The sequence below is a fragment of the Sminthopsis crassicaudata genome, chromosome 1 (genome assembly GCF_048593235.1).
Source record: "Sminthopsis crassicaudata isolate SCR6 chromosome 1, ASM4859323v1, whole genome shotgun sequence".
Classification (NCBI taxonomy): domain Eukaryota; kingdom Metazoa; phylum Chordata; class Mammalia; order Dasyuromorphia; family Dasyuridae; genus Sminthopsis; species Sminthopsis crassicaudata.
In genome coordinates, this window is record NC_133617.1 from 572,718,094 (window position 1) to 572,728,607 (window position 10,514).

General features: G+C 34.8%; 2 pseudogenes; one reads left to right on the top strand and one right to left on the bottom strand.

The window, feature by feature from the left end:
• Positions 1-1,085: 1,085 nt before the first annotated feature.
• On the bottom strand, positions 1,086-2,222 carry LOC141550913 (S-formylglutathione hydrolase-like; annotated as a pseudogene).
• Positions 2,223-2,415: 193 nt separating this feature from the next.
• LOC141550919 (low molecular weight phosphotyrosine protein phosphatase pseudogene) lies at positions 2,416-2,926 on the top strand (annotated as a pseudogene).
• Positions 2,927-10,514: the final 7,588 nt, after the last annotated feature.

Here is a 10,514-nt window from a genome sequence, read left to right on the forward strand (position 1 = left end):
ACCAAATTATTTATGTAGGAAAAATTAAGTGGATGATAAATTCCTGTTTAAATTTTGATATATACATGTCTGATTTGGACAAATACTGTAACTGAATCCAGAACTAAACAGAAGGGATTGATGTTTGGGAAATTGTTCAGGGTTTGTATCAACCACAAGCTTCTCCCTAAAACAGAAATTCATATTTTTTAACTGTTAAATAATACTTTCCAGTAATACTCTTAAGTTATAAAAACACAAAAGATAAATGTTAATATATAAGTATCTAAGTTAATAATTAGCTAATGTAATATCTTATCCTTTAAAGAATGAAAGCTGAGGGTCACCTTTCCCAAATGGAACTGCACATTGTGGGTGGGAGCAGATTGCAACATATAATCAAGGAAGAATTGCACAAGAGAAGCAATAAAAGGATTGCAAGAAAAGATTAAAAAAAAACCCACAACAACAACCTGAAAAGATAGATTTTCCAAATAGAATCAATGAACAATAATGGGTAAATTTCTAACTTATTTCATTGAAAGCCATGCAATCTTGATAACTATGGAAATGCCATTAGGGTAGGATCCCCTGTGAAGGAAGAAGTGGAGAAGAATTGCATAATATAAGAAGGTGTAAATAGATTACAATTTGTACCTTGGAAGATATTGATGATATCATAAATTCTCATCAAGGCACTCATCATCTGTCTCATGTGGAAATTAGCACTTTGTTTCTATATTCTTCTATATATCACTTTATTCCCCCCCCCCCCAATTTATTATCTCTTTTTTCAGTTATTGAGAAACAATTCCATCATTTAATTCTTTATGGAATTGATACAATCAATGGCCAATAACTTCAATAAGGACATTTGAATTAGTCAATTGTTTGCATATTCTGTGATCTTTAAATTTAATGTAACAAAGCTTTCAAATTGATATTAAGCAATGACACATGTCTTCTATTAGATTGTTTATGGAAAAATTACTTGAATTTATATATTTATTCAGATGGTGGTCAGTTATTTGATAAAAACTAGGAGTAAACGTTCATAAGCAGTCTGAAATATGTAATTCTATGTTTTAAAATGTTTTGCTTATTTGTTAATTTTTATAATTGTGAGAATTCTCACATACAAAGCTTTCTATGTTTAAAAATTTTACATGATGTCTGATGTGACAATTAATAAACATTTCAATGAAGCAGTAGTTATGACATATTCTTCTTCCAGTCTGGAAGACTGAAATTTTCTTTTCTACAGGAAGTAATTGCCCTTCTTCAATATACTGGTCATTTTTTGCCTTGATCCATTAATATGTATACCTGAGAATCTGGATAGGAATTCACAAGATGAGTAACATCATATGGCTAGCATTATTTACATCTGATAGCAAATAATCATACAAGGTTTTTTTCTTGCTATGATAGAGCACAGAATTGCATATTGAGCAGAATGATGACATAGATTTATGTTTGTTGGGATACCTCAAAGAAGAAATAATAGCTCCACGGCTTCCCATAATCCAAAAAAAAAGGACATCTTTTCTGGGTCTGTGGGAAAATTGGAATCTAGCAGCTTGGGTAGTTCATCTATTATATAAGAATATATCTCATATTTTGGTTTTCCAAGATTCTTCAATGGAATTCACATAAAAACCAACATCAGTAACAAAATCTCAGTTGTCAATTTCTTCTTTAATAATGCAAGTCTGCACTGGGAGGGGAATGAAAATTGTTAGCACTAATATCTGTCTGCCCAGGTTGCATGTACCTTCGGATTCTAATGTTTATTGTGCAACAAGAAAATGATATTCACACACATGTATTGTACCTAGACTATATTGTAACACATGTAAAATGTATGGTATTGCCTGTCGTCGGGGGGAGGGAATAGAGGGGGGGGGTAATTTGGAAAAATGAATACAAGGGATAATATTATAAAATATATATATATATATATATATAATAAAAAAAATAATGCAAGTCTGGTGCAGTAATGATGAGATCATGATCGGCTGCATGTTGTTGATAACCGATTTTCATAATAAAATTATGTTGTGTGCAAGTTAAATCAGTGAAATAGTACAGAATAGAACATCTTCCAGTTTCTGCTTTGGGTGTTAAGTAGATTCCAAATTTCATTTTTTATTTTAGTTCTACACTGTCATGCTCATACATTTTCTGAATCCCCTCAAAGTACACTTTCTTTGCTATTTGGTTGCTACTGTTTTTCCACTCATTGCTAACGGTTACTGACAGAAAACTTATGATACTTGGTGGAGACAGCAGAAAGTGAGGAAGGGAATTGGGGGGGGGGAGGATTCTACTTATTCAATTATCTAATGTTACCATTTGGACCAGAGGTGTCAAACACAGGGCTCTCCCTCGGATTGACCAATATTAGAATGTAATTAGGAGGAGTAGGAATGAAGAATAACCCCAGAGGGGACCAAGTCTGTGCTGTTTATGAGTCTGGGTAATACTTGTCACTTACCTTTAGCAGAAGCAATTTTTAGGAAACTTGAAACTTGAAATATTTCAGATAAATGGGGAATAGACAGTACAGCAACATCTATATGTGAACTAGGAAACCCTCTTAATTATAGACTTGCATGAAGAAACATGGCCTCACCATGAATCATATTACCAGGCAGATTGCCAAAGTAGATTTCTTTACCTTTGATTATACACTGTGTATAGATGAAAGCAATGTTAGAGATCTGAATAGAGAAGTTAATCAAGTTAAAAATTGTAAACCTAAATTGAACTTCTTGGAAACTATGAGCCGCAAAAACAACTTATCATTAAAGATACATATTATGAAGATCACTCTGATTTTGAGACTGCTTATGAGCAATGTGTGAGGTACTACAAAGCATTTTTTGGGAAAAAAAATCTCATTAAAGTTTATACTCATTTATTGCTAAAGACCAACAATGATTGACATCAACTAAAAATGATATATGTATATCAGGGGATGTATTTTTAATGAGTGATAATGTTCTGCAAAAAAAAAAGAAAAAAGAAAAAAAGAGTGCAATTAGGAAACATTTAACAAAACAAATAGCAACACAAAAGATAATGTTAATGTGTCATTTTCTATGTCAATTAAGCACCTCACAAGATCCTTATGTATGGTATAGTGGCTCCTTTCTATTGAATTTGAAACCATTGATTTAGAATTAGAGTCCATGTCCATGAAGCTTTCTTGAGTAATACACATGATATCACAATAGCACAGTGAAATAGAAATGTGCAAAATTAAGTGATTGAATAAAATCATTTATTAAGCATGTACTTTGTGCCACTCACAGTATTAATATTATGATTTTTTAAAAATGAGGGTCCTATAATTTAATCCAGGGCTTCTTAAACTTTTTCCACTTGCAACTCTTTTTCACCCAAGAAATTTTTACACAACTCTGTCTCAGATCTGAGCCAAGGTGTTTCTGGCAGCATATGCACAGTGCAAAGTATACTTATTGCATGTTCAGAACCAAGGCTGCAGTGAACTTGCATGATAAAACATGGGCAAATGCTTCCAGAAACAACACCTCGGATTCATTATGTGTTTAATTTTGAATTCATTTTTGATCATTGTGTTCAGAAAACTTTTACTGTTGCCAAAAATTTTGTGACCCCCACATTCAGTTATGTGACCACATATGGAGTCACAATCCAAAGTTAAGAAAATTTTATTTAAAGAACTTACATTTTAACAGAGGAAATAATGCATATAGGGAAAATAAAGGTGGCTAAATGTTCTAAGAGGCATATTTACCAGAATCCTTTCCCTGTCAGCAGGGGTAGATTTTTTCCATAAAAGATTTTAAAACCATTTGTAAGATGTAATTATTAAGAGGACTAAAGACTCTGATGTAGCTTCCTTGTGGTCTGAGTATATATGAAGCTTGACCATTGGTCTGCTCTGGATAATGTAGGAAAGAATAATTTATTATACTTATTAAAAATCTTTTCCTTATTTCTCTGTGGCTAGACCTTCTTTTTAAATTGTTATATCTTCTAAAAGGGTTTCATTTCATTCTCTTTTCAAACCTAATCTGTCAAGGGACTGACCCTGAGTCGTGCCTTTCCTGTAATACCAGGAAAGGAATTTCGGGGATGGTGAATGAACCATAGTGGAGGTGATTGTCACTCTTTTTTCAGAAAAATAGTACAAAGCAGATACCATGATGTTCAGAGTATATAGAAATTTATCTCTGTGTGTATGTGTATGTGTACACATATTTAGAATATATATTATGTTTATACAATATACTTGTATATAGAAGAATATAATATAATCATATAATGCAATAAATGGAGATGATTAAATACTATTTGTGCCTGGCACATAGTATAAGGTTTTAATAAATGCTTGCTGAATGATTGATTATTTCTAAGCTCTCAGAATGGAATCTGGTTATCATGTACTACTGTGAATGAAATTCCCTTTTCAGAAATTTCTAACAGCAATAATTAGACTAGACTATTTGATTAGACTAGACTATTTGTGTGATCCCTGCCACAGGAAAGAGTTTTGGCCTGAGGGTAATACATATAATAGTTTTCAGAAAAGTGAGCCAATAGCCTAGTTGGCATAGATTACCTTCTGGGGTGCTGAGTGAAAGAATAATATGTTTCATTAGGTTGCTTAATAAAGTTGTGGCTAAATGCCAAATCAGTTGAATCTACTCTTCTTTTGTTCTCATTTAGACATTATTCCACTGTGAAAAGAGAGGCAAAAGCTATGAGCTCTTTGAGTTATTAGACAAAGAGTTTCAAAATTTCCCACCTGCACTGCATAACCACTTCCCATTCCTCCCCTCAACCCACCCCACCCCTGTTTTGACAAAAATATCTTTCTGAAAAAATGTCTCTCTTAAGAGTAAAGGATAACCATGTGTTGTTCAATGGATGAGGTTTTGAAACAAAATTTGGAGAGTGGAAAAAGACTATTGACTATATTTCTAGACAACATTTTTGATCCTCCTACTGAAAAAGCAGGCAAAGAGAAATTGTGGGTGGAAGATGGATGGGGAAAAAAGACAAGGAGATGTCTCAAGAAATCTTTCTGAACTTTGTGGTTACTTTTTGCTCATAAATTAAGGACACACAAATATAACTTTCAAACTTTTATTTGTATCTTAATAAAAAAGATAGGAATGCAAAAAGACATTACATTTTTATTTTTATTTTTTATTTTTTTTTTTTTATTTTATTTTTTTTTATTTTATTTTATAATTATAACATTTTTTGACAGTACATATGCATGGGTAATTTTTTACAACATTATCCCTTGTACTTACTTCTATTCAGATTTTTTCCCTTCCTCCCCCAACCCCCTCCCCCAGATGGCAAGCAGTCTTATATATGTTAAATATATTACAGTATAATTTAGATACAATATATGTGTGTAGAACCGAATTTTTTGTTGCACAGGAAGAATTGGATTCAGAGACATTACATTTTTAAAAAAATATATTTTTCTTCATGGTCTGGGCATTTTCTAGTTTGAAAGAAAAGTCACTTTTTAAAAATATACTTAGTAAATTGAAGTATTACAATAAAAATAGCTTTCTAAAAAAATCTGAGCCTGTGATTGGTATAATGGGCTTTCTCTGATTAATGGACATTTGCAACTTTTCTAAAATTAATTAATTTTAGAAGGTTTCATGAGTTAACAAGAGGCTAAATGACAAGCCTGGCTAGTATGTGTCAGAGATAGTATTTGAATTCATATCTTCCTGTTAGCTGTCTACCCAATATACCATGCTTTACTTGACTATGTATTAAAGGACCAATTCAGATTCTGAATGTTTCCCTGCCCCCCTTAACGGAAGTCTTGCAATAACAGTATACTGGCAATTAGGTAGCTGGTAATACTTACTGATTGACTGTGAAAATGGGTGGGTTGGTGAGATTTACAGGAAGCATTTCTTACTTTACAAGTTTCTTTGAATGTTGAAAACTATTAGTTTGGGGAGGAGTAGTGACCCTAAGGACTACCAGATCCTATTTACTTCCTTTTTTTTTTCTGGTGTTTGTTTGCACCAAAATTCTGTCTCCAAGGATATGGAAACTTAATAGCACCATTTCTTCAAAGAATGTAAGGATAGTTAGGAAAGCTGTTTGGTTGAGAGGCATTTATGATAGCCTCATTTCCCCACCCCAGCCTTCCTCTGGGTGGGTTTCTGGTTCCTGATTACTGTCCTTAGTAATCTCCATATTAACTGCATTTTTGTTTATTCTTTCTCTTTTACTCATATTTAGTCCTTGCATTTTTAATATACTTGTGAGAGTTGCTTCTTCCAGACTCTGAGTCATAAAATTCCAACCACTTGGTCAATCTGAAATCACCTAAGACCTGATTCTGACATTCAGCACTGGACACTGCTGCCACCTACAATTCCCTCATCTCTCCTCTTCAGTCCCAACCCTATTGGGTAGGGCCAGCTATATGCTCCTTGTCAGCTTGAACAACTACAGAAGATGAGACCTTTATCCTATTGCCCCAAATGCATTTAGGGGTCTTCTTGAGGGGGGGAAATGATGTAAATTGTGTTCCCCCTTTAACCTTTGGGGGACCCTCTGAAATTGTATCCCCCTTTGGGGGGGAATTTTTGAGTCTCAAACCCTGGGAGGGATACATCTTTTCCCAGACAACACCCTTCCCAAGATAAGTAATCTCATTTAATTGGAAATCTCAGCCTGGGGTATAGTCAACATCCTTTTGGGTGGCTCAAACTCCCAGTTAAGTAATCTCATTTAATTTTGAATTGAAGTAAAGCCCCAAGCCTCAGAAGGCTAATAAAAGACAACTAACTCTGAACCCCAAATCTTTGTAGAAGTCCTAGCGGATTTTGCCACTGGTGAAGATATTTTCTTCTCAGTGTAACCCATCTTTGCAATAGTCCTGACAGGACCTTGCCCCCTAAGAAAGCTGTTTTAGCAAAACTATCCTGCCAGGATTCTTTGCCCACTATGAAAGAAAGCTGTCTTCTTAATGTAAATAAATCCCCTTTTGCCATACACACACACACACACACACACGCGCGCACACACACACACACACACACACACACACACACACACATGCACACACAAAAGAATATAAGGATAGTTGGATGAAGAGTAACTGAATTGAACAGAAGGTGTTTTTTTTTTTTTTTTTTTTTTTTTTTTTTTTTTTTTTTAATCTTAGCTCCTGGATTCCTTATAAAAGACATTGATTCTTATGGTGATTTCTTTAGTTTCGTCTTCTGCTTCCTTTTTCCATATCTTGTCTAGTTTCTCTTCAGTGCTACTCTGCAGGGAGTACAACAAGGGGGAGTCTATAATACCTTCTGACCCTCTGTTCTCTCCACTATACCATATGATTAGACAGATTTATTGATTCAAAGCAGCATTTATCTTGGAGTCACTATGAAGTTTCTTTGGAGAAACGTATTGTTGATTTAGAGTAGATTGGTCTTTACATTACCCATTTGGTATCAAATTTGTAAAATAATTAACAAGCTGATATTTATCATATTAGATAATAACAATTTTCCATTGTACTGACTTTTGGAGGGTCCTAAGTTAAACCTTCATATCAAGTCCATTTTCTTGTAAACTGTGATTACTTTGAAGAAATTGAGGAGCAAAGGAATTAATTTGCCTTAGTCCCGGTTGTAGACATTATAGACTACATGAGCTTTATCAATACTGTCATATACTTCCTTCACATGGTTCTATGTGGTTGCTTACTCAGATGTGCTTTTATAGAAAGACTATTTTCCCTCACTTGGCACCTCCCTCCAACCATAGTTATTGTGATACTTCAAGGTATCTACTCCGAAGGCATTGGTGAACATCTTAGACTATTAAATTCAACCAAAATATAGTGACTTTTGTTTGGATATTTCAGATATAAAGGGTGAATTATAACAGGTGAATGGGAAGAATAAATAATAACATCTCAAACTCAATTTTCTTATTTGTAAAATGGTCATAATAATAGTACCTACCAATTGATCATGATGTTCCCTGATCAAATGATTTCCCCAAGGCTTATGAGATCATGAATAATAATGGGGAAGATAATAGAGACAAGAAGTTATTAAGAACTTAAAAATAAACTCCACAAGTTAACTATTTATGAGGCATGAAGAAATTTTCTGATCAAAAAAGAAGTAAAGGACAGTCAGCCATTGATTGGTTAAGGACAGTAAAACCCTGATAGCCCTTCAAAAAAGCAAAGAACCTTCTCTAATGAATAAGGCAGCTAGTTGATATAACAGATAGAGCATTGGCCCTGAAGTCAAGAGGGTCTGAGTTTAAATCTTATTTTAGTCACTTAATACTTACTAGCTAGAGTTAGTTTAACCCAAATTCACACACACACACACACACACACACACACACACACACACACACACACACACACAACAAAAAGTAATTAGCTATGAAAATGATAGCCCTGAAGAGTACCATCTTTGGAAAAGAGAAAGGAGTCAACTATGGATTAAGAACCCAACCCTTAAGAAAATATTTTCCTTTCTTCCCACCATCAACAATGACATCTTAGAAGTTTTTTTTTTTTTAAAGCTTTTTATTTTCAAAACATATGCACAGATAATTTGACGACATTGATCCTTGCACAGCATTGTGTTTCAGATTTTTCTCTTACTTCCCCCCCACTCCCTCCCCTAGATGGCAAGCAATTCAATATATGTTAAAAATATTAAAATATATGTTAAATTTAATATGTGTAAGAATATGTATGCAATTCTCTTGCTGCACAAGAGGAATCATATCAAAAAAGGAAAGAAAATGAATAAGAAAACAAAATGCAAGTGAACAAGAACAAAAAGAGTGAGAATGTTATATTGTGATCCACATTCAGTTCCCACAGACCTCTCTCTGAGTGTAGATAGCTCTCTTCATCACAGGATCATTGGAACTGGCCTCAGTCATCTCATTGTTGGAAAGAGTCACATCCATCAGAATTGATTGTTGTATAATAATGATGTTGTCCTGTACAATGATCTGGTTCTGCTCATTTCACTCAGCATCACTTCATTTAAGTCTCTCTAGCCCCCTTCTAAAATCATCCTCCTGATCATTTCTTACAGAACAATAATATTCCATAACATTTTTATACCATAATTTACTTAGCCAGTCTCCAACTTAGTTGGGCATCTACTCAGTTTCCAGTTTCTAGCCACTATAAAAAGGACTGCCACAAACATTCTTGCACATGTGGATCCCTTTTTTTTTCCTTTAAAATCTCTTTGGGCTATAAACCTGTGAGGGACTGGAGCTCTTAAATCAATGCACTGAGGTAGGACAATTCAGCACTTGAGGCTAATTACTGATTGGACAATACTCTATAAGAATATGCTTGGAAAATGGCCCTTCCCATTATCCTGTGCTGGCCCAATTGTTTGGTGTATACAGAGAACTTTAGGAGGGACTAGGATGTGCAGGGAGACTAGCCAGGGTCACTTCTTTGAGAGAGACAACGAGGTGAAGTCACAGAGATCCTACACATCCACTCTTTTCACTTCTACTGCTAAAGACCAAGACTAAAGACTTTTGCTTATCCTGACTCCAGATGATTCTAAGATACCCAGGGTACTAACATGGTCACTACATAAGCCCAATAGAAACACTGTTGGGTCAAAGGGTATGCATAGTTTGATAACTTTTTGAACATAGTTTTGATGCCTTTCAATAGGGTCTACTGAGCCAGTAGAAGACATTGTACCCATCTGGGTTTAGGTCCAGAGAACCCATTTGAATGTCATGGTTGGAAGAAGTAAGTATGCTGGTTAGGGCTTGAGAACTGTAATTGTAGGAGTTGGCTTCAAAGAGTTCATTGAATGAGGATGACCATTTTGTGGAGATTTGGCCTGCTAATATTAATTGGCAAGTGGGATAGATAATCTAGAGGAATTGCTTTATAATACATTCTCATAAAAGTCTACAGAGTAGACAGGGGAGTAGTAGCCAGGAATGACTGGTCTATGGAGTCATAATTTTCCCACCCTTTCCATAAGCATTGGCAGTGTTATTTTTGTCAGCAGGGAAGAAAATAAGATGGCTTTCTTGGGCAGGCTATGGTTTCCTAATAGAAATATGCTAACTGGTTTTCATTTTCCTCTCCCACCTATCAGGACACCTTGGCTTCATGACTGAGTAGATTAACTGTACCAGCATGGTGCTACATAATCTCTGGATCACTTTGGTTGATTGAATAGGGGGAAAGAAGTTTGACATGATCATACTTGTGCTTGATACTTGAATAGAAACTCAGTTGGAGTAAGGAAAGATTTGGAGAGGGAAGATCAACTAGTGGACTATTGCAATGGTCAAATCACAAAGTGGTAAGAGCATTCATCAAGATGGTAGCAGTGTCAGAGGAGAGAAGGAGGCATAGTCAAGATATGTTACAAAGGTGAAACTGACATCCTTAGCAAAGAATTGGGTTTGGGGTACTGAGATAGTTTGATGAATCTAGAATGACTGCTACATGGTGAGCCTGGGTA